Source organism: Orcinus orca, chromosome 10, assembly GCF_937001465.1.
Source record: "Orcinus orca chromosome 10, mOrcOrc1.1, whole genome shotgun sequence".
Lineage (NCBI taxonomy): Eukaryota > Metazoa > Chordata > Mammalia > Artiodactyla > Delphinidae > Orcinus > Orcinus orca.
The window spans coordinates 76540884-76556738 of NC_064568.1; the positions used below are offsets into that span (position 1 = coordinate 76540884).

Genomic DNA, 15855 nt, shown 5'->3' on the forward strand with positions numbered 1-15855 from the left:
AAAGACAGTTGTGGGAAGCCCTAAAGCCTTCCAGGCTAAGTAGTTTGCACTCTGTCCTGTAGGGAAAGGGAAACCATAGAAGACTTTTAAGTTATGAAATAACAAAGATGCATATTTACTATCAGAGCGATTTTTAAAAGGAAGCTTAAATGAGTCTAATATTTGTTTGAAATATATCTTTAAGCCACTGGACTTTGGCTTTTATTGGTAATCACAGATTAGTTTACCCCAAGTAGTATCTCAGTGGCTGGAATGTTTTAGTAACTCAATAAATATGAATGCATGACTGACAACAGAAAATTAGTCACCACAAAAAATAAATCCAAGGAATAATATTACAAGTGTTTTTAGACCAAAAAGATAGACCAAATAGAAAATGTAAGCTCAGCTGAACAATCTGAAGATGACTAGATTAGTGATCTATCAGGCCAGGAGAAAAAGGACGCAGTGGAACAGGACTCAGCAAGCATTTTCTGTAAAAAACCAAAGAGCAAATAGTAAAGCTTTGAGAGCCATGTAAGATGTCTGCTGCATTTTTTTCTGTTTGGGCTTTTCGGGAGTTTTTTGTTTTGTTTTTTTGCAATTTTTTCAAAATGTAAAAATATTCTAAGACTGTAGAAAAACAGCCTGCGTGCTGGATTTGATTGTGAACCTCTGTTCTAGGGATTTGGGCCACTAAATAAAATTATTCCTGACCTCCCTTTTTTTTTTTTTTTTTTTTTTTTTGCGGTACGCGGGCTCTTCACTGACGGGGGCATGAACCCGTGTCCCCTGCATCGGCAGGCGGACTCTCAACCACTGCGCCACCAGGGAAGCCCCCTTCCTTTTTTTAAACATAATTATCCGTGTTCTTTTATTTTAACGGGTCACAGAAAATTCAAATTTTGATATTAACCATGTAGTTTTACTGAGACCCAACACTAGTAACCTTATGAAAACCCAATAACCTCGGGGACAGAATCTCAAATGGAAACAAGGAAGCAAGAGAAATGTCAGTCTTTTTAAGGTCTTTGTAAAGAAGGGGGAGAAGGAGACGGAGAAGGCAGGAAAAAGAAAAAGCAGCAGCAGAAACAAAAAACAAATGAGCCCAGGACTACTTACTAAGAGCCCCTGAGTGTTTATTTATAAAAGAAAACAAGGAATTATTCTCTCAGGTTGAATTTTGCCCTGGCAACATATATCCTTGTTCTTCTCATCCTGCCAGAGCTGTCCCATTTTTAGAATCATGGAACATATTTGCACAGGAAGCTGTTTTATGATGAGACATTTAAAACTCTATTTTGTAAAATCAGCTCTGATTGAAGGTGAATCACAAAAGTCTATAAATCTCCCCCAATAACCAATTCCAATTCCACAACTTATTTCATAAGAAGAGTAGATAGAAAAAGCAACCTAGTCCCTGTCAGAGCCTTTTTTATAAGGAACTGGGTTCATCGATGTCAAATTTTTGGAAGATGCTATAGGCGAGAGAGCAAGTATTTTTGCTAATGATCTTGATGGCCCGTCTTGGATTGGCTGTCTAAGGAAAGTAAACAAACAATTTGATGTGCTGCATTTCAAATGTATTGTGGAGCTGGTCTCTTCTCCTCATCCTATTGTGAGTACCCTAAATACAATTTCTGAATTTGGTTGGCCTTTCAGGTGGTGTTGATGCTTTGAAAAATGTTTCTTTGGTCTAAGGACTGAAACAAACAAGAAATGATACAGTGAAATGATCCAGAAGGAGGCTGAAAACCGTCTTTGAGGAAGAGGGGTGACAGTGCCCCTGAGTGAATTCAAATTTCACGGCCACCACTGGATGCTTACCTAGGTTCAGAAAGTTTTTAGAAGACTCTGAAAGCATACAGCCTGAAGGACAGACTTTTGATAGTCACAAGGAATATGGAAGAAAAAAGTGGGGGAGAAATATTCAGAGAAAAATAAGAATCATCCTGTTTCAAATATGCTCCATTCTGAACTCGCTTGCCATAGGTGCTGTTGATTCTAATCCTTTTCTTTTACGAATGGCTCACGTGCAGGTGCTTGTATAAATACACCATTGGTCCAGCTGGCCTTTTGCTCTGCTAAGAGAGAAATCATAAAGAAATCCAAGAATCCAACTGCTCATCTATCCTTCAACTAGCCAAGCACAGACTATTATTCTAAAATGCCCTTGAACAGTAAGAAGCTATAAAGCCTTATCATGATAGTTCTTAAGAAAAATCGCAGAGGAATGTTTTAGAGGTGTTGGGGATATGAGTCCTGAACAGAAAGGGAAAATGGAGAGTAAATATAAAATAATAAAAGCAGAAGTTGCAAAAGAGATGCTAGTAATGGTCCCCCAGCTCTGCATCCTCCCTGCCCCCTTTGCCCTTTCTTCAGTGGCATCCCAGAATGCTCCATGTTTGTACACTGCACATCTTATATGTGAGTTTTAAATCATGCTCGACTAACAGAGCCAAGTAAACCAGGCTGAGACTTGGCTAAAGATATAGAGGCCAAAGGAAAGACTCACTAGAACTCCACGGGACTGAGGGTGATCTGTCTGGAAGCTACATAAGGCATAGAAAGAGGTCGTTACTCCTGATTTGGGGGAAAATATCCGTTAGGATTTGGACATTGGAATTTATGTAAGTATAAATGTCGTACTTAGTATGTTCCAGCTATTTACCCATAACTCAATAAGTGGACTTCCCTGGTGGCGCAGTGGTTAAGAGTCTGCCTGCCAATGCAGGGGACACGGGTTTGAGCCCTGGTCCAGGAAGGTCCCACATGCTGTGGAGCAACTAAGCCCGTGCGCCACAACTACTGAGCCTGCGCCCTAGAGCCCGCGAGCCACAACTACTGAGCCCACGTGCCGCAACTACTGAAGCCTGTGCACCTACAGCCCGTGCTCCGCAACAAGAGAAGCCACTGCAATGAGAAGCCCGCGCACCACAACGAAGAGTAGCCCCTGCTCACCACAACAAGAGAAAACCGGCACGCAGCAATGAAGACCCAGCACAGCCAAAAAATAAATAAATTGAAAAAAAAATAACCCAATAAGTTTTCTTAATTTCTCCATTTACAAATGAGTTAAGTGAAGCACAGAAAGGTTCAGTAACTTGCCCTAAGTCACACAGCTAGTAAGTGACAGAGCCAGAATTTAAACTGTCATGTCCCACCTGGAACCTCAGAGTTGGGATAAAGACTATTTTAAGCTGAAGATATTTGAAATTCAAAAGATGCAGAAACAAGTCTTCTCGGAGCTTCCTTTATCTGACCAAAAGCAGAGACTTCTGAGAAATTAGGGCTGCCATAAATTCCCTCTAAGGGGCAACTTCTACTCCCCAAAGTAAACCTACCATAGATCCCTCTTTGGGGTAGATCTGTGGTCCTGAAGAAGACAAAAGACCACTGATACCTGTGCAGACAAACATTATCACAAACTTTATCTCCTATTTTTCTAAAAACCCATTTGTCTTCCTAAAGATGCCTATTTGTTCTTTCCCTAGAAGCCTTTCTCCCCCTCCCTTTTCTCTGCTAAGTTAGGTGTACATATAAGCCTTTAACTGTAGCCATGTAACGCAGCAGCTACTTCTTTTCTAGACCCCTGTGTGCAATACGAATCACCCCTTTCCTCCTGTTGACCTTTTTTCAGCTTAATTGGCAGCCTCCTGTTATTAAAACTAAGAGAGAAGAGAAACAAGACTTCCCTCCCCTACAAAACCCAGGCATTTTGGCTATAGAATCCACGCTCTAAATCAGGGTTTCTCAACCCCAGCACAATTGGCATTTGGACTGGACAGTTCTTTGCTGGGGGCCATCCTGCGCATTGTAGGTTAATAGCATCCCTGGCCTCTTCCCACTAGAGGCCAGTAGCATTCACGGCTCCCCCCACCCCGCCACTGCCCCAGTTGTGACAACCAAAGATGTCTCCAGACATTGCTAAATGTGCCCCCGGTTGAGAAGCTCTACTCATTATTCTGCCTCTCCCTGCTCTGGTGTCGCATTTCTGGGAAGCCTTTCCTTTTTTTTGCTGCGCTGCATGGCTTGCAGGATCTCAATTCCCCAATAACCGGACCACGGATTGAACCCGGGCCATGACAGTGAAAGCCCGGAATCCTAACATTAGACCATCAGGGAACTGGGAAGCCTTTCCTGATTCTCCTCTGTCAAGGCTGATATTTATTGAGATATTACTATGTGCTAGGTGATGCCTAGCTTTTCACATGTACTTGCTTGTTTCTTCCTCACAAGGAAACTGTGTGGTTGGTCTTATTATTACTTGCTTCTATAAATGAGAAAATGAACTCAGCCCAGTTAAGACCCTGCGCAGAGTCATAGGAGCCCTGAAGCTGGGATCCACCCAGGGTCTGTCGCTTTCCAGCACATGTGCTCTGACCCTCCCACTGCCTTACATCGTCAGGCCCTGTTTATAGCTTGGTCCTCCTCCACTTGTCTGATTGTTTGAGAGCAGAGACCAGTGTGTCCCCAACACCCAGGCACCACACAGCGCTCAGCTCAATGTTTCTAAAGTGAGTAAAGAAGAAACAGTAGATTAAAGTCTTCCCAGCTCCAAAGGGGGACATTGTGTAAACCACACACAAGTTCCCTACCCAAGAGAGGCTGCCAGGCCAACTGTACAAAACAGAGTATCCAGGACCTCACTGGACTCAGAACTCAGAACATTCTTCATTAGAAAAACTTCAGAAATGATACAGGTTGTACATCTGAATGTTTCTTTTTTTTTTTTTTGCAGTACGCGGGCCTCTCACTGTTGTGGCCTCTCCCGTTGCGGAGCACAGGCTCCGGACGCGCAGGCTCAGCGGCCATGGCTCACGGGCCCAGCCGCTCCGCGGCATGTGGGATCTTCCCGGACCGGGGCACGAACCCGTGTCCCCTGCATCGGCAGGCGGACTCTCAATCACTGCGCCGCCAAGGAAGCCCGTTTCTCTGTTTTAAGGCATCTCCTTAAAATTAAGTCAAATGACCTGAGAGAGAGGACCCAAATAGATGGCAAATTCTTTCTCAAAATAAACATGACAGGCCTTTAGGATTAAATCACTTCATCCCCAAATTGTTGAATACATGACTTCATTCCAAATGAAGTTTTATAGGTAAATGTTGTTTAATAAAATGCAACAGAGGGTTAATATAATTTCCCCTCTCCCAGAAGTGAAATATTTTCTCTCATATCAGCATCTCAGCCCTGGATGGGATGCTGAGATCGTAACTAGGACTTGAAGGCGGGCCTATCACCCAGTGCTTTGTTTCACACTTGATGTCATTGCTCTTCTCCAAGGCTCTACATGCCCCTTCTGCTCCTGACAAGCCTAAGGAAAGAACATTAACCTTGGAGTTATAACTGGCTTGAGCCTTGGTCCTGCCACTTACTAGATGAGGAACATTAAGTAAATCTCCACTTTTCTGATTAGTTTTTTTATCTGTATGATGAAAACATTCCATGATCTTTTTCTCCTAGTGCTGTCGTAAGATTAGGTAATAAAGGAACCTATTAGTTATGTTTTCAAAAATGATTTCCCTGCCTCAGGAGAGTTTCACTCTGTTGGGGTTCTTGAAGCGACTACTGAGTAGTGTTTTTCAGGCAGCTGTCTGAGGGCTTTTGTGAGGTTCTGTGTCCCTTTTTTGGACCGTTCTATCTTTGCATTCATCACTCCCCCTCCCAGACGCTATCAGCACTGCTGGGGAAGACACAGAACCACTCTTGGGGGTGTTCATCCAGGGAAAGTCACACTGGGTTCTCTCCTGTCCCCAGCACTCAGCAGTCCCCAAGCTAAGGGAAATGTGGTTGGTGGCCTTGAGGAAATAAAGGAAACAAACCTGAAGTGTGTGACAAAGGGTCAGTGGGGAAGCGGGGATGAGTGGTCCAGTGGCCTTGCCTGGAAGGTTTGGACCACAAGGTGGTTTCTGAACCAACTGTGTGCACATGTGCCTTCAGGGTTTTTTTTTGTTTTGTTTTGTTTTTTCTTTTCAGCCCATGATGTCTGGGTAACTTCATCATTAACTTGATTTCAGAACTAAATGTTCTTGCTTGGGCAAAGTCATTTTTGCTATACGTAGGAACATTTCTCTTATCCTGTCCCTTCTTTCTGGCTTACGCCATTCATCCTGGACTCAGAATCTATTTGAATTTTTAAAAATGAGATTCAACAACCCCTGTGAATGTCTGACTCTAAATGTGACATTCTATTTGAATGGGAGAAGTTAGAGCAGGTTAGGAAATGGGCCAGTGGGGTCTTTGTTTCTGAAGAGATAGGAAAAGAGCTTTGTATACAGCTGGCATTATGAAAATTATTTTTCCTGGTTTTACATATATTGCTGTTTTTCTCGATGGAAGGTGAAGGAAATATTTACAATATTGCTCCTCTCTCATGGTTAGGACTTTTAGGATTGTGAAAAAACTTTCTACATTGTGGTTTCTCAGGAAATATGGGAAATAAAGAGAAAGGTCTTTCTTCTCTGGAAGATAATGGTAAAAAGTGTTTGCATCGACACACAGGCATATCCCAGGCAAAGCCTGTCACACAGTATCTAGCCATGCTGTGGGATGGAGACATTTCTCCCCAAGCAGAGACCCTTCCAATGGATAAAGAAGTTGTGGTACATAGATATGATGGAATATTACTCAGTCATAAAAGAGAATGAAATAATGCCATTTGCAGCAACATGGATGAACCTAGAGATTATCATACTAAGTGAAGTAAGTCAGACAAAGACAAATATGATATCACTTATATGGGGAATAAAAAAAATGCTACAAATAATTTATTTACAAAACAGAAATAGACCCACAGACATAGAAAGCAAATTTATGGTTACCAAAGGGTAAGGGGGGAGGGGTAAATTAGGAGTTTGGGATTAACAGATACACACTACTATATATAAAATAAACAGCAAGGACCTACTATTTAGCACAGGGAACTATATTCAATATCTTGTAATAACCTATAAGGGAAAACAATCTGAAAATATATATATATGTGTGTATATATGTTTATATATATATATATATATATATATTAGTTATATAACTGAATCACTTTGCTGTACACCAGAAATGAACACAACATTGTAAATCAACTATACTTCAATTAAAAAAAAAAGACTCTTTCTTCCCAGTAGAACATTCACTATTACTCTCCTCAACTGGGAATCCAGAGACCCGTTTCTCCTCCACTTACCAGGAGCATTGGAACACTTTTTCTTTTTATTTGTACACCCTGGATTTTAGAATCACCATCTACGGGAGAAAGGAAAGAGGGGAACATTGTGAAAAACTGTGTCACAAGGATTAAGTGGCCATGTCAGGGAAAGGTTTCCTGGCTCTCATTTCTCCCGGCCCTAGCTGGCAATCGGCAACCCCAGTGAAGTCTAGGAATGAAGCTGGGTTTGTTATTGCCTTTCATTCTGTGGATTGTGACTCATTAGCGAGCCCTGAAATCAGTTCAGCCTGACTCACTTTGGCCCCATGACTCCTCTGGACTGAAATTGCGGAGTTAAAGCTGAGATCCCCATCACCTAGCCTGCATTAAGAAGCTCGCTGCTGTTTCATTAGATTCTCCGATTTCTATAGGTGTATCTCTGAGAGAGTTTCCTAACCTGGGGTTTGTGGTCCATTGGTTGTCAAATTCATTTAGGGGTTGGTAACTACATTTTAAAAATAATGAAGGGGACTTCCCTGGTGGTCCAGTGGTTAAGACTTTGCACTTCCACTGCAGGGGGCACGGGTTAGATCCCTGGTCAGGGAACTAAGATCCCGCATGCCAGACAGCCAAAAAAAAAAAAAAAGAATACAATGAATTGGAATAGAAATATCAGAGTATCAGAGTACACTACATGAAACAAGGGTAGCCATTATTTTATGAAAACTTTCAGTTTATACACACACACACACACACACACACACACACATATTCGTGTACTGAGACTCAATGTAAAAAGTATTTTCAACTGTGGGTCCCAATATAAACAGATTTTAAAAATCAGGTGGAACAGGGCAGAAAATGTAATAGCTGTCATTACAAGGTCAGCAACCCTCTACCCAGCGGGGCTCCCCAAGCCCACTCAGCCATGCAGTCTTCCCTTTTATAGGCTGTGGGTGGGGGCCGGGGTAGAGCTTACAAGCCTAGTTTTGCTGTTTTGTAACTCCGTAAGTAATGTGCCTAGTACCTTGCTTTAGAATGTAGGGCTGCTACATTCTCAAGAGTTATTCTCAGAATTGGGGCTTTAGATGCATTTGGGGAGGCAAATGGAAAATAAACACTATGCCAGGCACCAGGAGTACAAAATAAACAAGGCTCCCAATTCTCTACCTTCCGAATAACTGCTTTCTGCATAGTGGGAGCGGGAACCCCCAGAGTGGCCTCCGGGAAACGGAAAGGGAAAATGTCATGTCAGAACAGCCATTCACAAACCCTCACCTACAGTTGTCCTCCTCGTGGTCCAGACCAGAATTGGGAACTTAATACTATTTAAGGAAACAAATTTAACTTGCGAACTGGTAGAGGTTTGCCATCAACTCCCCAAACGACCACTGGAAAAATCTACTAATCAAGTAAAGCCAAGTTTATTGGACCCACTGCAGCGAAGGGGAACTCCACTTTGGCAGAGTCTTATGTCCCAGAGGGGAGGCCCCCAGAGGTCACTTGCAGGATTTTGTTGCTGGGAGGGGCGGGTACCAAGGGGTTTAAGGCAGGTCTTTCAAGGCAGAGGACTGATTGTGAACTGGACAAAATTTATGACATCATATATTTTGGGTTGGTAGGTGCAACAAGCATGCGTCTTGAAGTGAATCTAGAAAGTGAACTGCTGTGCGATCAGTGAAGGCGTTGCCCAGGTGCGCCCTCTATGGTCTCGATAGGGGAACTGCTTCTCCATTTCAGCAAACTGGACAGATGTATTTGCAGGAATTTTCTTACACAGTCCAATTATTATTAAAGAGTCTCATTTTCCTGGGAAATAATTTTCTGGAATAAGTAGTTAAGTCACACTGACTCATGAATGAAAGGGTTTACTTATCTTGGTTATTGAGAAGCTGCTGAAACAGGATTTCTAGACATAAATAATTTATGAATTTTTAACAGTTAATTTCCATCCTGTCTAGTGTTTTGGGAAGGAATTAGAGCCAATGATATACTATCAGGTACCGCTACTGTGTTTAAAAACCAGGTGGGGGAACATGTGAAAGGAAAAGAATGCTTGGAATTGGGATTAGGTTGTTGAATTTTCTTGGAATTTGTAAGTTTTGAAAATTTCCAAGGGAGAATAAGGAAAGTGAACACAGAGGCAGAAATTGGAGTAATGTGGCCACAAACCAAGGAATGCCAACAGCCTCCAAAGCTGAAAGAGGCAAGAAACAGATGGTCCCCTAGCAACTCTGGAGGGAGGTGGCTATGTCAACACCTTGCTTTCGACCCAGTGATGTGATTTTGAACTTCTATCCCCCAAAGTTATGAGAGAATAAATTTCTCTTGTTTTAAGCTCCCAAGTTTGTGGTCGTTTGTTATCGCAGCCATTGGAAACTAATACAGGGAATGAAAGGGGCATTTTGTCTTTCACAGGGAGAAGAAACCTTCCTCTGAAAACCCACTCTACACTCCCCCTAAGTCCTGTGAAATAAATTCTGGCTTCAAGGATTCTGGAAAAGAAGCATCTGGCATTGTTGGCCTTTATAAACCTCTGCCAGCGAGGAAAAACTACTGTGTAACAGTTTGGGGAAGAGCAAGCAATAGCGCCTGCCACATGATGCAGTGACCACGTCACAGGCAGCAGGAGGCAGATGCAACTGTACTGGCCAAATCCCAGAGCCCAGCACTGGTATCTGAATTCACGAGTTGACTGCACTCTTCAAATGAGTGGCTTTACCAGCATCGGGGTCTGACTGTCTTTCTTACCAAGGGAGTCAATGGATCCCCACATTCTTCCTTGGCAGTGTCTGGCCACTTTTCCCAGGGTGAGTTCTTACCCCGCCATGGCTTGGCCGACCTTCCCAAGTAGCTCCCAGCCAGGGAAATCCTTCTTGAGGTAGGTGAGTTTCCTTAGCAACACTCAGCCACAGCATTCCGTGCTCTGACTCTTGGTTCTATCTTCCTGGAGGCTGTCCACAGGCAAAGGAGGTGTGCTCTTAGCTTTCCGCACCTCTATGGATAGCTTCCCTGCAATTCCAGATTTCTAATTCATATACAGGAGTCATCTACGTGACCTTCCTGGTGGAAGGTTCACCAACTGACTTTTCATTGAGGTGGAAGGAATCTTTCTTCTTGCATTCAGGGTTTAGTGTTTGTGTGACTATTTGCCTCCCCTTCATGCTAGCTGAGCTGGCTGAAGACTTGAAGGCCTTGGAATAGCTTGGCTTCTCCTCCAAAGAAAGGGAGAAGCCCTTGCCAGGAGACCTCTATACTTAAGGCATCCACTGGAGTTAAGCATCCTTCAAATCTGACTAGTAGCTCCAACCCCAAGTACATATATTTTTCTTTTTGCTACATTAATTTTAAAAATGTGGAATGTTTTGGGTTTGGCTCACAGAGCATTATAAAACACAAAGTCCTGTCATCCGGAAAATGCCTTTTTTGATACTCTCAAATAGGACTAAATGTAAAAGGAACCCACACAGAGACCACCAGGTAATGTAATGGCTCTTTGTCCAAAAAACATTTGGAGGCAAATTCCTCTGCTGACCCACAACTTGGGACTTAGTGGGGTTTTAAATCTATTACTTGTGGGATTTTCACTCTCCCACTGGGCTGTTAATCTGATTGTTTATTGAAGCTCTGCTGACTTGTTCATTTAATAGTTTTCTCCAGAACAGCCAAGGTCCTTCAGAGAGTAAGTGCTATGGGACTCCAGGCTTTTAGTGGAAACTGACAATATATCACAGGCGATGGAGACCTGGAAGGCTTCAAACAGAAGATGGATGAGAGTCTCTTAGCAGCTCATTTCAAGGCTAGCTCAGGAGTTCCATGTTTGAGCTAACTGATTAAGTCTCTGCCGTGCAGAGAAACATTTGTCATTTCGGTTCCATTAACCCACCTTGCAGGCTTCCCTGGTGGCGCAGTGGTTGGGAGTCCGCCTGCCGATGCAGGGGACATGGGTTCGTGTCCCGGTCCAGGAAGATCCCACATGCCGCGGAGCGGCTGGGCCCGTGAGCCATGGCCGCTGAGCCCGCGCATCCGGAGCCTGTGCTCCGCAACGGGAGAGGAAACAACAGTGAGAGACCCGCGTACCGCAAAAAAAAAAAAAAAAAAAGCCACCTTGCAACTAGAATTCTATAGTAGTGGCCCCAGGGCATTAAAATCCTTCATCACACTGGGAGACCTGGAAGGGGCTCTAAGAAAAATAGCTCGTGGAGACCAAGTGTCCCTGAGAAGGTGACTGTGGTGGACAAACAGTACAAGAAGCAGAGGCAGATGGAATGGGCCCCAGGTGAGATTGCACCATGGCCTAAACACGATTTTGGAGCCACGGTCTTTCTTAAGGATTTTCCCTTTTCTTCCATCCCCCAGCCTCTCATGAACCTCCATAAGCATGCTCTTTATTTGTTAGAATCACGCCCACTTTCTGCTTAGACCCATCCTTTTCAAACTTTCTGTCCTCCACGTGGAAATGTCCACATCCTGTCATTAGTCTGTTTAGACTCATTTCTTTCAATCCGGTAAGTGAAGTTGGGTCACACTCATGGCTAACGAGAGCCATCATGTTCTAGAGGGATACTCTCTGATAAAAATATAGTGAGAACCACGTGTATATATATATATATATATATTTTTTTTTTTTTTTAATTTATTTATTTTTGACTGTGTTGGGTCTTTGTTGCTGTGTGCGGGCTCTCTCTAGTTGCAGTGAGCAGGGGCTACTCTTCGTTGTGGTGCACGGGCTTCTCATTGTGGTGGCTTCTCTTGTTGCGGAGCATGGGCTCTAGGCACGTGGGCTTCAGTCATTGTGGCGCAGGGGCTCAGTAGTTGTGGCTCGCGGGCTCTAGAGCTCAGACTCGGTAGTTGTGGCTCACGGGCTTAGTTGCTCTGTGGCATGTGGGATCTTCCCTGACCAGTGCTCAAACCTGTGTCCCCTGCATTGCCAGGCGGATTCTCAACCACTGCGCCACCAGGGAAGCCCCACATGTATAATTTTAAAAATTCTAGTGACCATGTTATAAATGAAAAGAAAAAGTGTAATTAATTTTAGGATATATTTTCTTTTATCCCAATATATACAAAATATTTCCATATCAACATATGGCACTGGCCACATGTCAAGTGCTCTATAGTCATGGGTGGTGAGTGGCCATTGCACCTCTACAGTCAGTCTCGTGGCTGTATTATCTGTACTTTAGTAAATCTTATGATAGTACATTCAGCCAGGTCTTGGCATTTCTAGGCAGGAGTGTAGACCAAAGATTTTGTATCAGTAAGTTCTTCCTGGGCCCTTAACTTACTTTGCATGTTGTGCCTCTGATGTCTACATATATGTCTCTTATGATCCTAAAATACCACTTTTGGGAATTCTTAGGAAGAGACAGGATGAGGGAAAACATGTCTCATAATAAATTTACTCCTGTAGGCAAAGTCTAAGGTCAACATTGTAAAAACTTCAGCAATTCAAGGCTGACATTACATACAGTTGTATCAATATACTTATCTCCTTTTCTGTTTATTGTCTTTTTCAGAGGCTCTGCCTTTTTTCTGCTCCCACCTTCCCTTTTTTCCTTTACTGCTTCTTTGACATCATATTAAAGCCTTAAGTGTGTGGAGCTCTCTTCACTGTCAGGAATATAATTTTAAAGTAAATATACCAAATTAAGAAGAAGAACAAACGGAACATATTGTGAAGTCCACACAATTTTGCTGCATTTATAAGAGCTATAAGATGTTATTCAATGTGGAAAAAGACAGAATTTCAAATCTTGGATTGATATAGAAGCTGTGACCTTGGTGAAAATATTTCTGTCCTAGATTTTCTGATATTTGAGTTCCAGGCTATTGAAACAGGTATCTGTTAGGCATGCTTTCAACTGCAAATAACAGAATACACGTAGAGGTTGGTTTCTTTCTTTTAGATGACAAGAAGCCTGAAGGTAGCTGGGTGCTGGCATTGGTTCTGCTGTTTGACAATGTCGTTAGGAGCACACTCTTTCCACCATCATTAGTGTGTTGGAATTAAACCGCATGTTGCTACCTCATGGATGCAAATGGAAGACACTGAATCCTTATTCAAGGAAGGAAGAGGTTCTTATCAGAAGACTTTTTTCTTTCCAAGAACTATGTCCCCTGGGCAACCCCAGCTACAAGAGAGGTTGGGAAAATGTGTGTTTAGCTTTTTAGCCTCTAAAGTGGAAGAGAGAGGAGACTGCTGATTTAGTGAACAAACGATGGCAGTCACCATGTGGTTCTCTCATAGCTGGTATGGTAGCTGACATATGGAGGGCTCCCAAGACGTAAAATAATAATCTAAGCATTTTACAGATATCATTTAATTTGATCCTCATAGCAACTCTTTGACATATGTCTCCCAGTATTATCCCATCGTTTTTTAGTAAAGAAAACTAGATCTAAGGGAGGTAAATTAATTTACCCAAATCACATGGGAATTTTTTTTTTTCTTTTTTTTTTTTTTGCGATACGTGGGCCTCTCACTGTTGCGGCCTCTCCCATTGTGGAGCACAGGCTCCGGACGCGCGGGCTCAGCGGCCATGGCTCACGGGCCCAGCCGCTCCGTGGCATGTGGGATCTTCCCGGACCGGGGCACGAACCCGTGTCCCCTGCATCGGCAGGTGGACTCTCAACCACTGCGCCACCAGGAAAGCCCCACGTGGGACTTTTTTTTGTTGCCCTGCCTTCATCATCCCCAAATAATTACCCCTATAGACATGTAGGTCCCCTTCTACATAACTTACCATAACTTATTGAACTACTTATTAATATTTTATTCAGTGAAGGCAGAGTAAAGAGGGGAAGTAGTCAGGGGTCACTTCTTACTTTCTGGCTTGAGAACGTGGGATGCGATGGTCCATTTCCCGAGACAGGAAGAGTGGTGTTTGGCAGACATAATGTGAGTTCCATCTGGATGCATTTAACAGGTGGTAACTGTCAGTCGTTCAAGTGGCTGAGGGCAATAGGTATAAGGAATATGGAGATGTTTCATAGACAGAATTGACATGGCTTCTATAACGTAGATCACAATCAAATCAGTATCACCTTCCTAGATTTCCTTTCCTTAAGAAATAAGAAAGTAAGTAGTTCTTCCAAGGGTGTGGAAGAAACGTAGAGACGACCATTGGCTCAGAGTGGCTCCTTTTCTGCTCACCAGCACTGCGGTAGGTAACCTCTAAGATGGCCACCTCCACATAGCCACATCCTCTTGTAATCAGCTCACACCACCCTTGAGTAGTCTGGGCCTGGTGACTTGTTCCTGATCAACAGAACAATGGCAAAGACGATGGGATGTCATCCCAATGATTAGGTTACAAGAGATTGTCGCCTCTGTCTTGCGAGCAGACTCTCTCTATTTGCCCACTTGGCTTTCATGGTTGGCTGAAGTAAATGCACATGTTGGAGAGGCCCACGTGGCAAGGAAACAAGGGTGACCTCTGGTCAATGACCAGCAGGGCACAGACGCCCTCAGTCCAGCAGGCCTTAAGGAACAGCGTTCTGACAATAACCCGAGGGAGCCTGAACGTTTATCCTTCCCCAGTCAAGCTTTCAGATGAGACAAACTGATGCAACCATGTGAGAGGCCCTGAAGTAGAAAAGCCAGCTAAGCTTGGATTCCTGGTCCACAGAAATGAAGATAATATATCTGTGTTGCTTAAACAGCTAACTCTGTGGTAATTTATTAAACGGCAATAGATAACAAATGCAAACACCCCAAGTTTAGTCATGTGAACAGGGACCAGGCCCACGTAGCAGCTGACTGGGGTATATGCTTACCTCATTCCAAGACGCAAGGGAGGGCAGACTGTCTTGGTGATTCAAAAAGACTGCAGAGAGATTGCTCATCTATGGAAATAAATTACCCAGGTGTCCAATTAAAACCAGAACTGGGAATCAAAGCATTTTGTTCACAGGAGAAATGAGAAAACCCTGAGAGGGATGCAGCTATATTTAGGCCAGACTCTGAGCAACAGCAGCTGGCATATGGACGAGGCTGAGACTTGCCACATGGGAGGAGACTCTGAGTCTCGGGAGGTAGATAAACAATGAACATAACCTTGCAGTGAAAGGCTTTCGACAGGGCTGAGAATGCCAGGTAATCATCAAGAGGAGTCTCAAGAGAAGTAGATATTCCTTTACTGGAATCCCTGAAAGAATAGGAGTCATCTTAACTTGTTAGATAAATAACAAGAATTCGAATTGATGATCAAAATCACTCAGTACTCCTGTCCTGTGAGCAATTTTCTTTCTTTCCTTTCTCCTCTCCTATCTTTCACAGTAACCACTGATGCTTTGTGTATTAGTCAGCCTGGGCTGCCATAATGAAACTCCCTAAGCTGGGTGGCTTAAACAACAGAAATTTATTTTGTCATAGTTATGGAGGCTGGAAGTCCAAGGTCAAGGTACCAGCAGGGTTCAATTCTGGTGGGGGTTCTCCTTCTGCCTTATAAATGGCCACCTTCTTGCCATGTCCTCACATGGCCTTTCCCCTGTGTGTGGGGAGAGACGGAGATCTCTGGTGTGTCTTCCTCTTCTTCTTTTTTTTTAAAAATATATATTTATTTATTTGGTTGTGCCAGGTCTTAGTTGCGGAAGGTGGGCTCCCTAGTTGCCGCTCGCCGGCTCCTTAGTTGCGGCATGCATGTGGGATCTAGTTCCTTGACCAGGGATTGAATCCCAGGCTCCCTGCATTGGGAGTGCGGAGTCTTATCCACTGCGCCACCAGGGA

General features: G+C 43.5%; 1 long non-coding RNA gene across 1 annotated transcript; it reads right to left on the reverse strand.

The window, feature by feature from the left end:
• Nucleotides 1-1962: 1962 nt before the first annotated feature.
• LOC125965674 (uncharacterized) lies at nucleotides 1963-9975 on the reverse strand. Its single transcript, XR_007479884.1, has 3 exons — nucleotides 9876-9975; nucleotides 7164-7222; nucleotides 1963-2063 (listed from the first exon to the last, which is right to left on the reverse strand). It is a non-coding gene; the product is annotated as an uncharacterized LOC125965674 (long non-coding RNA).
• Between the last annotated feature and the right edge of the window lie 5880 nt (nucleotides 9976-15855).